The sequence below is a fragment of the Grammomys surdaster genome, unplaced genomic scaffold, assembly GCF_004785775.1.
Source record: "Grammomys surdaster isolate TR1022 unplaced genomic scaffold, NIH_TR_1.0 194, whole genome shotgun sequence".
NCBI classification, from domain to species: domain Eukaryota; kingdom Metazoa; phylum Chordata; class Mammalia; order Rodentia; family Muridae; genus Grammomys; species Grammomys surdaster.
The window spans coordinates 3659367-3676383 of record NW_021604639.1 but is presented as its reverse complement, the minus strand read 5'-3'; positions in this window follow the sequence as shown (position 1 = coordinate 3676383).

The window sequence follows — 17017 nt, the reverse complement described above, 5'->3', positions numbered from 1 at the left end:
TTGGGCCAGAACAGCTGAGCTGAACCAGCCAGCCAGGGTTCAAGAAAGAACTAGAAAGGGCAAGCTTATTCAGCAGCAAGCCTCTGAGACAACAATTACAACAGGCAAATAAAAGTTACTTTTATAAAATCCTACCCATAGATGATGAGTTTGTGGTAGTTACTACTGGGTTCGGTGTGTGTGGGGGAGCGAGGGGGACACGGGGTCATTTTCCTCAATGGTCTATCCACTGGTAAGTAAGCTGTCCATAATCAAGTAAGTAACTCCACACACATGCATGCACAGAACACCCTGACTAAGTACAAAGTTATAAAAACAAGTATGAAAGTAAGAGTGGGGGAATATTAGGAAACTGAATGGGTCAAAGAGGGTTGGGGAGCGATAAAGGAGGAAATACGATCAACATGCATTATATACGTATGAAATTGTCAAAGAATAAATTAAAATTATCTTCAAAAAGGGAAAGTGGTGAGAAGAAGGGAGAGGAAGGGAAGAAAGAAAAGTGAAAGTGCTGGGAGGTGCTGGGATTTGTCATGGCATCTGTCCTCAGTCCATCCAAACTCTGCAAACTGAACTTTTAAGGAAGAAAAGGACATCAGGACAGTTGGGGATGCATCCAGCACCTGATGTGAACCCTGAGGATCACGAAGGCAGAGTAACTGTGAGCTCCCAGAAAAACCTCAAATCAAGAAAAGAAATGTTCTGATTCCAGGAGTGATGGCCAGGAGGAATTGTGATTCACCCTTGGAAACTGAGAAACTAGTCAGTAGAGGTCAGAAGGCAAATGTTGGAAGGACATAGTTAAAGATGTCCCTGACTGGGGTAGAAAGCTTCTCTATTCCGGGAGTTCTTGAAAGAGAAAAGCCCCCCAAAAATCAGGTACTCCATTGACACAGAAAGAAAGAGAGAGAGAGAGAGAGAGAGAGAGAGAGAAAGAGAGAGAGAGAGAGAGAGAGGCAGAGAAAACCTGCCATGATAGGAAGACATCAAAAGTCAGAAAGATAACTAAAGATGAGAAGCTAATCACCATGTGTGGGTTTAGACACTCATCAATGGCATTGCAAATACTCTGGAAACAGAGAAAAGACGACATCTAATTCAGAGGAAGAGTCATTAAGTTACTTCATCTCTCTGGCCTCAGCTTCCCCACCTATAAACCTGATGGTCTCTCGATCTCCTGTAAACCCAAAGTTAGGTTCTATGGAATGAATGGCTGAGCAAAGCTTATTCTCTCTCTCTCTCTCTCTCTCTCTCTCTCTCTCTCTCTCTCTCTCTTTCTTTCTTTCTTTCTTTCTTTCTTTGTGTTAGCTCTTGATTCAAGGCCTCATGTAGTCTAGGCTGGCTTCAAACTCTCTGTATAGCTGAAGTTAACCTGAATTGAGCTCCTGACTTTCCTATCACCACATCTCAAGTGCTTGGAATACAGGCATATTCTGCCACACCCAGATCTTATTTCTTTATATATTCATCAACTTCACAGGAGACTTTTGTTTAAACATCAAAATTTACATATGAACAAGAAAGGAGAATTAAAACAGCATTATCATCTAGAGATAACACTCACAAATATCTTTTTTTTTTTCTTTTTTGGTTTTGCGAGACAGGGTTTCTCTGTGTAGCCCTGGCTGTCCTGGAACTCACTCTGTAGACCAGGCTGGCCTTGAACTCAGAGATCCACCTGCTTCTGCCTCCCAAGTGCTGGAATTAAAGGCATGCGCCACCACCGCCATCTGAGCCTGGGATTTCTGACATTGTGTTAAGAAAACAAAAAGTTGCCTGGCAGTGGTGGTGCATGCCTTTAATTCCAGCACTTGGGAGGCAGAGACAGGCAGATCTCTGAGTTCGAGGCCAGCCTGGTCTACAGAGTGAGTTCCAGGACAGCCCGGGTTATACAGAGAAACCCTGTCTCGAAAAAAAAAAAAAAAAGAAAGAAATCCTAGGCTGGCCTTGAACTCCTTAATGGTGGCCTTGAACTCCTAACCCTTCAAATGCTAGCATTATAGGAATGTGCCAACCATCCTGTTCCTGGGTATGTTTTTTTTTTTTTTTTGAGACAGGGTTTCTCTGTGTAGTCCTGGCTGTCCTGGAACTCACTCTGTAGACCAGGCTGGCCTGGAACTCAGAAATCCGCCTGCCTCTGCCTCCCGAGTGCTGGAATTAAAGGCGTGCGCCACCACCGCCCAGCCCCTGGGTGTGTTTAGATTAGAAGAAATAGAGGAGGATAAGAACAATGTGTTAGCTTTTATTATAGGAGCTCTTGTACTTTACAAGGGGCTTGTTGCCAAGAATTTTGAAATCTGCAAAGGTATTCTTCTCTCCTTCTCCATCTCCTCCTCCTCTGCTTCCTTTTTCTCAGTGATTAATAGAAGATTTATTTATGCAAGAACAGAGGCATCCTCATTGGGGTCCAGGAGTCACCTCACAAATCACACAAACACCAGTCTCAGACAGGGATAGCATTCACCCCAGGAGAGATTGATCAGGGCAACCGACCAGTCTCAGGAGCTGACTGCCACCCTGAGACAGAATCCTAGAGAGTTTTTAACCCTGAAATCCACAAACATCAGTGCCAAGCTATTCCACCAATCAGGATTTAGGGGTAGGGGACTTCCTTAGGAACATGTCTTTGTTTTATCCAATTCCCATTGGTACTCAGCTGTGGTGGTACACTTGCCTTGCCTCACATTCGTGTCTTAACTTGCCAACCAGGATGTCAGTTACCCAGGAAGGTCTTGGTAATCTTTTTGTTTGTTTGTTTGGTTTTTTGAGACAGGGTTTCTCTGTGTAGCCCTGGCTGTCCTGGAACTCACTCTGTAGACCAGGCTAGCCTCGAACTCTCGAACTCAGAAATCTGCCTGCCTCTGCCTCCCAAGTGCTGGGATTAAAGGCGTGTGCCACCACCGCCTGGTGGTCTTGGTAATCTAAAACTTTACTTGATCCCTACTCAAAATGGAAGTCTTATTCCAAATGACTTCTTATATTGGTGCAGCCGTCTCTCTTATGTTGAGGTCTATCCCAGAGGCAGCTTATAAGTGTAAAAACCATAAAAACTTGTGTGCAAGTGCAGGAAGTGCTGCCTAGTAGGTGGTTTGGGTCCAAGCTTATTGTGGCTAACTATACAAAGCAGTTCTAACTGATCTCTATTGTGATTGGTTTCCGAGAACACCAAAGCACACCACATAACAGAATATGCAATCAACTTGGTTATAAGAGAGTTTCCTTATAACAGTAGAAACTACATAAAATGGCTGGCTAGAGAGACATAAGTTGCTAAACTTAGTAGGGGAGGTGAAATGTTTGGTCAATTTTCCTTCCATGATAAGTTTGTCCTTCTCTCCTGTATGTTTTGAAAACATAATATAATACCAGAAAAAGAGGGGCCCATTTCCCAGCACAGCTACTAAAAGCAAATTCTTGGTAGTTGGTCTGAAATTAGGATAAACATTTGCTGATCTCACATAGATCCAAAGAAACAAAGCAGGATCCTGTATGTGCTCTAGGCCTTTGGGGTCACTGTATTGCAGCAGATACTCCCATTTTAGCTGGGTCCTTTTGCTGGAGCACTCTACTCAAACTTCTGAGTCTTGGGAAAGACAGTGGAGGGTACTCTGGAAAGTAGCCAGGGGGGCAGCCTTATATTCATACATCTTGGCCTCTGGAGCATGTCTGCGCCTGTGGGCCTCTCGGGAGGTGTCCTCTTTCTCCTCTATTCTTTAGGAAGGGGCAGCTAACATGGATCTTGCATAAGGGAAAAACATTAGCAAATGAATGGGCAAATAAGAACCAGGCTGTGCTGGGTGGGTCTAGTCACGTGCCTTTAGATCCTGCACTCAGGTGGGCAGAGACATAGAGATCTCCAGGAGTTCAAGTGAGTTCAAGGTCAGGTTAGTCTACATAGTGAATTCCACACAGAGAGATCTTGTCTCAGAGAAAGAGAGAGAGAGAGAGAGAGAGAGAGAGAGAGAGAGAGAGAGAGAGAATATATCATCACCTTATGTTTCCTGAACTTAGCTTTGAAGACAAACATATGCCTCTTATCCCAGACAGGCCATCAGCAACAGAAGCAATGAAATACCTCCATTCAAGTCTAGCTTGGTGAACCAAAACATTTAATTACAGTTATGTAAAGAAGGAGGGATCAGAGACGGGCGGTGGTGGTGCACGCCTTTAATCCCAGCACTTGGGAGGCAGAGGCAGGTAGATTTCTGAGTTCCAGGCCAGCCTGGTCTACAGAGTGAGTTCCAGGACAGCCAGAGATACACAGAGAAACCTTGTCTCGAAAAAAAAAAAAAAAGAAGAAGAAGGAGGGGTCAGAGGTTACTTACAGTAGTATGAGCAACTCACAAGGAGTTCCTCCACTGAAGAGTGTCTCTCCCTCCCAGCAACCACTACCTACTTAACTACATATCCTTAGGGAGGTGAGGGCCACAAGACCACATCCTCCCATCTCCACTCCAGAGCAGAATGGTAATACACCAGTCTTGTTTGAGTGTCATGTAGGTGGTAATCACGCCTGTTGTGCATTCTAGAATGCACTGGCCGAGGTATGTCCGGAGTACAGCAACGATCAGACAAACAGATCTCCAGCTAGAGCCAGATCCTGCCTTTCACCTTCAAAGGCCCACCCCAGTGGTCTAGTGCTAGGTAAGTTCAGAAAAAAAGGATCAGAGGGAGTTTGACCTTGACCCCTAACACAGCCGTTTTTCCTTGCTTCCCAGCTGCCAATGGCCTCTGTACCTTGAAGGGATTGTCACAGTGGGCTGGTAAATGTTTGATCTTCAGCTCTGGGTGGGGTTGGTGTGAGGAACACTGCTTGCAGAGGCTGCCAGTTTCTCCCTCTGAATATTCCAAGTCTGATTGGAGCTGGGCAGTGGTGGTGCAGGCCTTTAATCCCAGCACTTGGGAGGCAGAGGCAGGCGGATTTCTGAGGCCAGCCTGGTCTACAGAGTGAGTTCCAGGACGACCAGGGCTACACAGAGAAACCCTGTCTCTGAAAAAAAAAGAAAAGAAAAGAAAAACCAAGGCTGATTGGAAACTATGGACAGTGTGTTACCTGAGGCAGAGGTGTTCATGGCTTCCCTGGCCATTCTCCTGCATATTAATTTTCCTGAAAGTCAGAATCCACCTAATTTTTCAGTTTGCACAATGAGGTGACAATATATTCGGGAGACACTGAAGGAAGGTGGACATAGGTCTAGCTATCTCAGTTTCTGGTTCCCTTACTTGCCAGTAAGGACCCCTGACCCTGGACTTGGGGAGCACTTTAAGCCTAGCCTGTCCCCTCTGGCTACATCCTTTTCTGCCTCGGCATCTGGGTTGTGGTAGAAGTTTGGAGCAGAGCTGTGGACCTAGTGGAGCAGGGCAGTTCGGGGAGGATGAGGTGGGGGGTGGGGGGCAAAGACTTCAGTTGCCACAGTCTGATAAAGAGAGCTTAGGTGTCATGTCCTAGGATCCTAACTCCGCAAGTTTTGGGCTGTTTTCACCGTGGAAGCAAAGCAGGTGGTGGATGGGAGGCCCCTCTACAGGGAATTCTGGTTATGCTTGTTAGGACTACAACTTTTTTTTTTGTTGTTGTTGTTTTTGGTTTTTTTGTTTTTCGAGACAGGGTTTCTCTGTATAGCCCTGGCTGTCCTGGAACTCACTCTGTAGACCAGGCTGGCCTCGAACTCAGAAATCCATCTGCCTCTGCCTCTGCCTCTCAAGTGCTGGGATTAAAGGTGTGCGCCACCATTGCCCGGCAGGACTACAACTTTTGTGACTTCTTTTTCTTAGACCATTTTACCAGCAATTTTATCAGTGGCACAGCCTATAGTTAGGTCTGTGTGGTTAAAGAAATCTTTGCAGTGGGGGCGGGCAAAAAGTGGACCTTGGCGCCATCTGCTGGAATTTCATATTTTTTATTATTTGGAAGGCAGAGAGGGGCCGCTCACTGCAGCTCACTGCTCCGCTAGCCTGGTCTAATCAGTAAGCCCCAGGTTCCAACGAGAGAGCCTGCCTCAAAAGGTGAAAGCTCCTTAGGAACCACACCCGAGGTTGACCTCTGAACTCCACCGAGGCATAAACACAGACATATACCAAGTATACATGTGCCATACACATGAACCCACACAAAGAATTACTTAAACTCAACATCTCTACTAAAGAATGTATAAGACCTGAGATCTTCAAAGACGGTCAATTAAATTTTTAAAAACTTTTTCTTGAAGTGCTGAGAGATGAGAACTGGAGATCTTATGCATACTAAACAAGCACTCCACCACTGGGCCACCCACTCTGTCCATCAATTATTTAAATTTTTAACTTGACTCCTACCCTGACTGCTTCTTGGCCAACACAGATGGTCAGAGCTTCTGGAAGCTTGATGTGACAATTTGATCTCCTAATCATGTGAAAGTGAAAGGCATTCTACAGCAACCATCACATTCTGAACTTTTGTGTGTTCCTGGACCATCAACATTGGATAAGAGTCACCCCAAGACTGAGAAGAAATGGGGGTGCACTCTCCAGTATGCGGTGTACTAAGCCAGCCAGCTCAGTGGGTTTAGTGGGCTGTATGCATTTCCAGTATGAAATTCTCATCTTACAATTAGTTTATGGGGATGAAGCTCTATCACAGTTTTAAGTCAAGGCACACCTGCTACACTGCACAGTGAAATAGGCAAAGAGCAGAGAAGGGACAGCAGGCAGCACAGCTGTGCCAGTCCAGAGGAAGAGATCCCTAACAGCTTCTTTTCTGGCTGGAACCCTGGAAGTTGTACCAGAGACAAGAAACGTTTCTGCTGTGCCAGAAATCCTTAAGAGAGAGTGAAGGAATTTTGCAGAGTTAAAAGTAAAGTACCTTGGGAAGAAATTTGCCTTAAAGATGCTTTTAAAGGCCAGGAGGAAGCTTATTTATGAAAAAGCAAAGCACTCTTACGAGGAATCTATAGGCACACACACAGGACTAAGATTGCAATGACTAGGATGCTAAGAAAAGCTGGAAACTTCCATGTACCTGAAGAACCAAAATTAGCATTTTTCTTCAGAATCTGCAATATCAGTGGTGTAAGCCACAAGATAGTGAAGCTTCTCTGTTTCAGATCTTCAATTGCACCTTTCTTAAACTCTATGCGGGTTCAATTAGCAGACTGAATGTTGCTACATTTTGTTAGGTAACAGTTTACTCTAGATTGAAACTTTCTATCCGTCAGGGACCTGCTCCTTAAACAGAAATGTAAATAACTCAAATAGCTTCAGGAAGTCCCTGAAATTGATCAGATTCACTAGGCCCCTCCCTGCCAGAGTAAGCAATAAAAGCTGCAAAGAAGACTCTGAGACCAGGCAAGCTGCAAAGTAGATTTTGAATCCAGATCACCTGCCTGAAAGAAGCAGAAAACTAGACAAAGATCCTGGAAAAGGTTTAGACCAGAGTCACTTTGAAAGGATACTCTCCAATCTGTTGAGCTGGCCCTTGTATATTCCAGGTTTCCAGCTTCTATGACCTGTCCCTTATGCTGGGGTGGGATTTTGGTGATGCAGCTGTCTTTGAGTCAGTTCTGTTCCTCTAAGTTAACCTTTCACCCACTGTGGTGGTTTGAATAAAACTGGCCCTTATAAGCTTATAGATTTGAATGCTTGGTCACCAAGGAGTGACACTATTAAGAGATGTGCCCTGTTGGAGAAGTGTATCATTAGAGGTGGGCTTGCCCAGTGTCTTGGTCTCTTCCTGCTGCCTACCAATCCAGATGTAGAACTCTCAGCTACCACACACAGTACCATGCAATCTGCCTGCATGCTACCATGTTTACTGCCATGATACTGGACTAAAGCTTTTAGTTTAAACTGAATTCCTTCCTTTATAAGAGTTGTCATGGTCATGGCATCTATTCACAGCAAAAGAACCCCCAACTACGACACATATATTCCTGTAAGTAACCACAATAAAACTCATTGGTTCACCAAGCTAGGCTTTAGTGTTATCTATATTCTGGTCTGCCATGGACTCCCCCTCTTTGGGCTGAGCTGATATGTATATTGAATCTGCCTGGGAAAAAAGTTTTGTCATACAACATTGCACAGGGGTACCCCAACATGAAGTCAGTAAATGAGCTCATTTACAAGCCCATCTACAGTAAATGAGCATGATCAGTTAATAAACAGTGATTGTTTGAGGAAAAAAGGGTTTCTAACACCTCTAATCATTAAAAAAAAATGCAAATCAAAGCTACCCTAATTCCAGCACTAGAGGCTGAGAGGCACAGGATTTCTGAGAGTTCAAGGCTAGCCTAGGGTACTTAGAAAGTTCCAGGATAGCCTAGGCTAGATGGAAGAACCTGAGTATGAATCCCCAGGACTCATGTAACAAAAGCTGGGCATGGCTATATATACCTGTAACCCCAGGGAGGGAGCAGACATGGGTAGATCCCAGTAGTTCACTGAGCAGTTGGCTATATGCTTCCAGTTCACTAAGACCCTGTCTCATAGGAATAAGGAAGACAGCAATAGAGGAAGACACACAATGTCACCCTCTGATCTTTGCAAGTACATGTACTACACACATATAGAAACACACATTCCAAATAAAATATAGTAAACCAAACACCAGAAAGAAAAAACCTAAATGGAAGCATCACTCCACATGCAATGGAATAGCCCCAGTGAAAGACAGTATCACAGATCACATGTGTTGGCAAGGATGTGGAGTGTCTGCAGCTTCTAAGTATCACAGATAGAAAAGCAACACGGTGCATTTACTTATGTTGGACAACAGTCGGACAGTTCCTTGTAAAGTTCAATCTGCACTATTTACACAGCCCAGCAACCCTCCTCCTAGATATTTGCTCAAGAGAAATAGAAAATACATATGTTCACACAGAATGTGTACACAGACATTTATAGCAGCTTTATCTCTGACAGCAAAAATCTGGAGACAACCCAAATGCCCATCAACTTGTGAATGGATAAACAAATATTTGTACATCTAAAATATTAAATGTCATGCAGCAATCAAGCAGGAGAATGAGCATATGTGGAGAGATAGCAAGGAAGAATCTCAAAAACAATGTGCTCAGCCAAAGCCAGACTCCAAAAGACCATGCAAGAGTCCAAGTACTTGAAACTCTAGGAGTGAAACCGTAGTGACAAAAAGCAGATCCCTGGCTGCGGGTGCAAGGGTAGGAGAGAGGGCTGACTGTTAGGGAATTAAAATGTTCCACATCACAGTGACAGCAGTAGTCACACCACTGTACACATTTGTTAAAGCTTGGGAACTCACATTTCTTAAAATTGGTGGGTTTTACTGCATGTAAATTGCACAGCAATAAAGCTGATTTAAGGAAAGCTTCCAAAAGGAGGCAGAAAGTGGGACAGGGGGCAGAGCTTTGCAGACTCAGTGGGAGAGTGTGTGCTTCTTTTGCAGGAAGCCTGCATTCAATGCTCAGCATGGGGTGGGGGTGGAGGGGGTAGAGGAGGGAGCTGAAAGAATAGGGAGAGGAAAAAAAGGACAACAGAAAAGAAAGAGAATGGGGGGGAGGGGGGAGGAGAAGGGGGGAAGAGGAAGAAGATCATAGAAGCTATGTTATTGGAAAAATCACAGAATTGCCTCCATGGTTATGTGTCCACATTTAGACAGTAAAAATAATAATCTCTGGGTTTCAACAAGCACTGGGTTCTGTCTTTGTGCTCTTGCTTTTCTATACCGTCAGTCTGACACAGCAATAAACCCAGGCTGTCACTGGCTGGTGATGTTGGTAGTCTAGTCCCTCCTTTGAACAACATCCATTGTCTCTCTAAAGGCGAGCCCCCTCCTCTGCAGAGAAGAGGGAACATGGGAGAATTGCTGGATGTATCAGGGAGTACACATTGGGTGTTATTCATAGTGTGTATTAAAATGTAATGTACAAGCCTGTCCCCTTCGCAACCCACTACTATGAAGAAGCTCTTAAGACAGGAATGATGAAATATATGCGTTTCTGTAATCCCAACACTTGGGAGGTAGAGGCAGGAGGATTGTGGTAGGTGGGAGGCCAGTCTACAAGTTGAGACCCTATCTCAAAACAAAACAACAGAAACCAAACAAAGGCTGGAGAGATACTCAGTGCTGAGGAGCACTTGCCACTCTTACTGAGGACCCAGGTTTGGTTTCCAGGACCCACAAGGTAGCTCACAACCTTTTGTAACTCCAGTTCCAGGGAATCTGCTGTCCTCTTCAGGCCTCTGTGGGTAGTCCACATACAAGGTGCATATCTGTATATAACAGGCAAAACATTTACACACATAAAAATAAATAATAACTCAAACAACAACAAACAATGAAAACATAATGCATAGATGTATTAACAAAGGGACCAGCAAGACGGCTTAGGGAATAATGCGCTTGCTGGGCAAGCCTGGGAATCTGAGTTCAGCTCCCCATGTACACTGATTGATGTGGAAAGACCCACCCTGAAAATGGATAGCATCAGTCCCTGGTCTTGGGCCCTGGGTTGTATAGGACAGAGAAAGCTAGCTGAATGCTACCCATGCATGCATCCATTCTCTTTGCTCTTGACCATGATCTCACTGTTGTAGGTTCTTGCTTTGACTTCCTCTCACTGATGGACTGTAACCTGGAACTGTGAGCTAAAAGAAACCCTTTCTTCTTCATTTCTTTTTGTCAGGGTATTTTTCACAGCGACGAAAACGAAAGTAGGAGGAGTCTCCCCGGAGGACAGAGCCTAGCTTGTGTGGGTTCCGACACCGGATCAGCTTCTGTCCCATCCGTGCTTCCTGATCCTCCAAGATGTGGACCACCCTCCTCCTCGTGCTCGGTCTATCATGAACTCCACCTTGTTTCCCCAGCCATGTTGGACTGACACCATGAAGTAGAGATGATCATCCATCGCTTAAGTAGCTTCTGTCACTGAAGTGTCACAACGATAAGAAAAGCAACGAATGCTTGAAGTTCGAAATTCTGTCTTTCACTCTGGGTCCGCTTGCCTCCAGCAGTGGGCAGTTGCCGCCTGCGTTGCTTTGCATCCTATGAATATCAGGAACAGCATGATCCAGTCCTACACACAAGAACCCAGCCAACATCTCCCTTTGGTGCGGGCAAGAGTGAGACAAAACAAAGAGTTCATATCCTTCTGAGGAAAGCAACTCAGGATCTCTGTCGCCATCCTGTGGCTGGACCCCAGGGCTTGCCTAGATGCAGAACCAGCCTTGGGCCAGGGAAGAGAAACTCTGGAACAGAGGCAGGTAGGTGGCTCCCCTGATTTGATTTTTGTAGTCTACTTTGTTGTTGTTTGGTGAGGTGGGGCTGGGGGTTGAGACAGAGTCTCACACGCCCAGGCTGGCTGAGGATGATCTTTACGTTCTAGTCCTCCTGTATCTGCTTCCTGGCTTCTGGAATCACAAGTGTACCCCACAAAGCCCAGCTCATGTGGCTCAGTGCTTCATGTGTGCTGGGCAAGCACCCTACCAGTCGAACGACATCCCAGCACTTTTTGTTTTGAGATGTAGTCTCTCTCAAGACCCAGTGGTCTTAAACTCACAACAATCCTTCTGTCTCACCCTTCCTAGTTCTAAGATCCCACGTATGCATCACAAGATCTGGATTAGTTTATATATTCATGAGAAAAATGAATGTAAGGCTGGATATAGGAGTGCACACCTGCAATTCCAGTATTTGGGATGCAGAGGCAATAGTTATGACTTCGAGGCTAGACTGGCCTAGTCAGTGAGACCATGTTTCAAAGTACAAGAAAAAGAGGAAGAGAAAGAAGGAAGAGAAAGGAAGGGAAAACGGAGGTAGGAGGAAGGAAGGAAGAAGGAAGGAAGGAAGGAAGGAAGAGCAAAGGAGAGGAAAAAAACATAGAAGGCACCAGTAACATTGCTTAAAATACAACTTAAAAATCATGCTCACCTGGTAGGCAGGTCCAGGGCAAGCCTGGCACTCAGAACACATGCAGGTCCAGAGACGGGCTAGGTCTGTAGAGGACTAAGAAAGTTTCACCGCTGGGCTGAGGAGCTAGCTGCCTCCACGTGCTCTAAACAGCAGCTTGGGCACGGGTTTTAATTTTTGTTGTTTTGTGATAAAATATCTCTATTGTAAACCCAGAAACTTCTGTCAGACAGTCATTCATCCCAGAGGGGGCCCCAGGCACACAACTTTCTTACAAGTGTAAATAAATATTTGTGTTCTGGTTCCTGGAAGAGGAACCCCAATTGTGTCTTGGACTTCCATTTTCAACACTAGGGTCCACATCACAGAACCAAATTTGGGTCAAAGTGGACAAATGGGTAGTGGTGTCCTTTGGGTCTGAGTTGGACAGAGAGACATAGGTGTGCCTCACAGTGCTTCTCTCTCTCTCTCTCTCTCTCTCTCTCTCTCTCTCTGTCTCTCTGTGTGTGTGTGTGTGTGTGTAAAGAGAATGTTGCCCTACCTATAGGTTACTTAAAAAGAACAGTAAGTGATTAAGTTTTAGGTTGAAGAAATCACCTGCAGTACAAAATATTCCATTTTTAAAAAGAGGGCAGGACATGGTGGTGCACATCTTTCTATCCCAGCACTCAGGAGGCAGAGACAGGTGGAGCTCTGTGAGTTCAAAGACAATCAGGACTATATAGAGAGGTCCTGTCTCAAAAAGCAGAGAGAGAGAGAGAGAGAGAGAGAGAGAGAGAGAGAGAGAGAGAGAGGGAGGGAGAGAGAGAGAGAGAGAGAGAGAGAGAGAGAGAGAGAGAGAGAGAGCGCGCTCTGGGGGCCCAGATGTAGCTCAGTAGGTGCTGTTTTCAGCATTCATGAAGCCCTGGGTTCAACCCAACTCAGGAGGTAAATCCAGGAGTGTCTGGAGTTCTCTTGATACTTGGCTACATAGTGAGTTTGAGACCAGCTTAGGCTACATGAAACCCTGTGTCAAAAAGTTTGTCATATCAGTCAGGCAATGGTGGTGCACACCTTTAATCCCAGCACTCAGGAGGCAGAACAGGCAGAAGGCAGACCTCTGAGTATATATATATTCAAAGCTGGGTATGGCTCCCAGCACAGAAGTTGAGACAGGAGGTTCATTTCTGAATCAGAGGCCAGCCAAGGCTAGGCTACTGAGTTCCTAGTCAACCTAGACTACATTGTAGGAGTTCTATTGCTGAGCTACAGCCTCAATTTTTTTAAATTTATTTTTGATTATATTTATTTTAATTATTTCAAGGCAAGCTCCTACTGTCCTTGAGCAGAGCAGGTGTAGTTGCCTTCAAGAGGCCTTCAATCTCAGACATGTTAAAGTTTCCCCACAGGAGGAGGAAGCGGAAAAATCTTTAGGCCCTCTAGCTGTACCACCCCCAAGCCCCATCCAGCTTTGTCTACTTCTGCTCCAGCTGACCGCTCTTCTTCTACCTTGTAAGGACTCCAAGAGAAGGCCTGCATCACACATGCCTACTTTGATCACAGGCCTTCAGAGCTAGGAGAAGTGAGTCTGTTCTCAGGGTAGGTTGCTGAAGTCTAAGGCTTGTGTGGCCAAGCCTGTCTTCCCAAGGGTGTAAGAACAAAGCAAGCAGCAGCTCTGGAAACACAGGAGCAATGTTTATTAAAACTAGGAGGAGGTGAGTGAATGAAGACCCAGTAGGGAAGGGCATCTGGGAGAAGGGAAGGCATTTTGGGAAGATAGAAGGCTGGGGACAGGGCAGGTCGGGGCAGAAAGGCTGGAAGTGAGAGAAGGGGGAGGGGCAAAGCAGGGCCTGGTGTTCCCAGGCAGAGCCAGGCCTCCCCTGCAGCCACAGGCTCCTGGCAAGCACAGGCTGCTGTGGTCTGTGAGAAAGCTTTTATTCACCTGTGGTAAAACTGTTAAAAAAAATTACATGTATTATCCTTGTGTATTATGCATAATTACATACTCTCTCTATAAAACCTCACCAGCACTATATAATTATTACACATATATATGTAATTTATACAACATGAGGGTTAAGCCTATATAGTTAAAAGAACCCTGATTCTGATATCATTTCTCTTTGGGAATTTAAATGTACTATCTTTAGAAGATGAGAACAGTAAATTGTAACAGGGTGTGGCAGTGCACGCCTGTAATTCCAGCAACTAGGAGACAGAGGCAAGAGACTCTCCACAAGTTCAAGGCCAGCTTTGTCTACATAGTGAAAACCCCTATGTATTTTCTTTTAAAGAAAGTTGTAACTTTTTTTTTTTGTCTCTGCCCCCGAAACTTTCATAGATGAAGAGATTCCAAAATCGTGGGACTATTAAAATAGATAACTTGGGAACTAGACAACTCCCCAACATTGTTCTGAGGGATGGGTAGGGTAAAATCAGAAGCACTCATTGGGTGAGACCACAGTGGCATCCTTTTCCCCCAGAATACTCTGAATTAGGGTGTCTTTCTTGTCTCAGGATAGGACCTAAAGGCAGGAACCTGGAGGTAGGAACTGAAGCAGAGGCCACGGAGGAATAATGGCTCACTCAGCCTGATTTCTTTATACAACCAAAGACCACTTGCCCAGGGATGGAAATATTCATGCACAATGGGCTGGGTTCTCCTACATCAATCATTAAAAACAAAAAACAAAAAACAAAAACCAGATGTGGCTGGGAAATGGTAGCTCACACTTTTAATTTCATCACTTGGCAGGAGCAGGTGGGTTTCTGTGAGTTCCAGGCCAGCCAAGGCTGCAGGGGGAGAGACCCTGTATCAAAATTTCAATAAATAAAAAGTCTCACAGACTTGCCTACAGGCCAATCTAATGGAGATAGTTTTTCAGTTGAGCTTCATGATTCAAGCTGTGTCAAGCTGACAAAAACTAACCAATACAGTCTCCTTGGCTGGGGTCTGTGCAGGAGTTGTGAGCAGTTTGTGCAGAAGAAAAGCGGATCCCATCTCAACAAACATTTCTAGGTAAGGAATCCAGTCCTGTGAAAACCTTGTTCCAGGAAATAGTTAATTCCTTCAAGGGTGGAGCCACCTGATTACTTCCCACCTGGCCCCGCCTCTAAAAGTCACAGCACATTTCTTATTCTGTTGACTGCTGTGCCCCTCAGCTAGAGAGAAAATTTAACATGTTTTTATTTGCAGTGACCAGGACAACTGTCAGCCCATAGGCCAGATCAAGTCCATCCATTCTTGTGTCACCTGGAAATGGTTTTTGCATTTTAAAAGGGAAAAGCATGACTCTGGTGAGAAAACTTATTAGAAAGGTTAAGAATTTTTCCTTGTGGTCCATAAACCCTAAACATTTACCATCTGGTTGGCCCTCTATAGAGAAAGATTCCATCCCTGCTGGAACCGATGCCTAGCACACAGTAAGTCTGAGCCGATGAAGGAACCTGATGAGTGCTTCCTCAACGCTCATTGAAAAAACTCAAAACAGCAGTGGGGAGGTGACTCCAGTTAGAGTTTGATTTTCACAGGCATATTCATGGAAGGGCCAGACAGCAGGGACTTCTCTTTATCAGAGGCTGGGAAAACATACAGAATCAGAATGGTGTGGCCAGAAGAATATAGAGTAACTGAAGGGAATTATGGGTGGGGAATGGAACCAGCACTAACTCTAGAGTCTGGCAGAGCCTCTTGCTGGCTGAGAAGGGGGCATTCAAGTGCAGTTATCAGTGTTAGCTTAAGGCCTTTCTTCCCAGCTGCCAGCCTGCAATTTTCCAGTCATCTCCCTAGAAATGGAATTTACAGTAAAAGGACACCAACTCTTACATAACCCCAAACCCTTACGTAAGCCTAGTGGCTCCTGGCTTTATCTTATCAGATTGTAATTCAGAAGTCACCTCTGAAGCCACTCTCTAATCTCAGTTTTGGAAAAGAGAAACAGATGGAGGAAGTTGAACCTGTCCAACAACAAAATTCCAGAAGCTTCCAGAATCTTCCATGAAGTCACTTGGAGACACTCATGTCCTTTCTCTGAGCACCTTTCTGTTTTGAATAAGCTCCAGCTCTGCTCATCCTGAAATTCTTTTAGGCTGCTTGGCCATCACGCCATGGATCCAGTTTTTCCCTGAGGAGAGTCTCTGAAAAAGAACTCCGGAGATTAGGCAAGTGAAAGCAGGAAGGCAAACTCCACCCCATGTCGATGTTGACGTAATCAGATGTGGCAGATGTGATACACACCCTGGTCCTCACCCTGGAGGTGAGGGTGGGGACAGCGACTCACCACTGGCCTTGGGACTCCAGCATCTGACACATTAAAGCCCGATGGCTTCCAACTGCACACACTGGCTTTTATATAGCTCTGAACTCACTATGTCTCCTAGGTCTTACAGGATCATGTAACGCCTGACGATTTTAGAGCTGAGATGGTTGTGGTGACCCACTACCTTGACTGTATAGTCATGGCAACAGAATAAGCGAATGGTACAATGATAGACATTTGATAGCTTTGTCCATAGTGGTGGTAATAGGACTGTTGATATTACATCTTAGAAGGAGGGAAATGTGTCATAGACCCTCACCTGGGCCTGCAGCCATCGCTGTCTCCTGTCTCAGTTCCAGCTGCTTGTGAGCTTGGACTAAGGGGGAGTGATGCTAAGCTATATAAGAAGTAGAAGGCGGATTGAAGGTTAGCTTTCTAATGATGGGTTGTCACATGCTATGATGGGGCTTTTGGTGGTCAGTTGTCTTCCTTAGGGTTTCTATTGATGGATGAAACACCATGACCAAAAGCAATTAGGAGAGGAAAGAATTTATTTTAATCCATATAACTGTACATCATCAAAAGCAGTCAGGAGAAGAGTTCAAATAGGGTAGGAACCTGGAGGCAGGAGCTGGTGAAGAGGCCATGGAGGAATGCTATTTACTGGCTTGCTCCTCATGGCTTTCTTACCCTTCTTATGATACCCATGACCAACTGCCGAGGATTGGCACCACCCCAATATACTGGACCCTCCCACATCAATTATTAATTAAGAAAATGCCCTTCAGACTGATCCTCAGACCAGTCTTATGGATACATTTTGTCAACTGAGGTTCCCTCCTCTCAGTTATGACTCAAGCCTGCGTCAAGTTGACATAAAACTAGCCAGAACACTGTTTGAGTCCTCTGAGATCTTGTA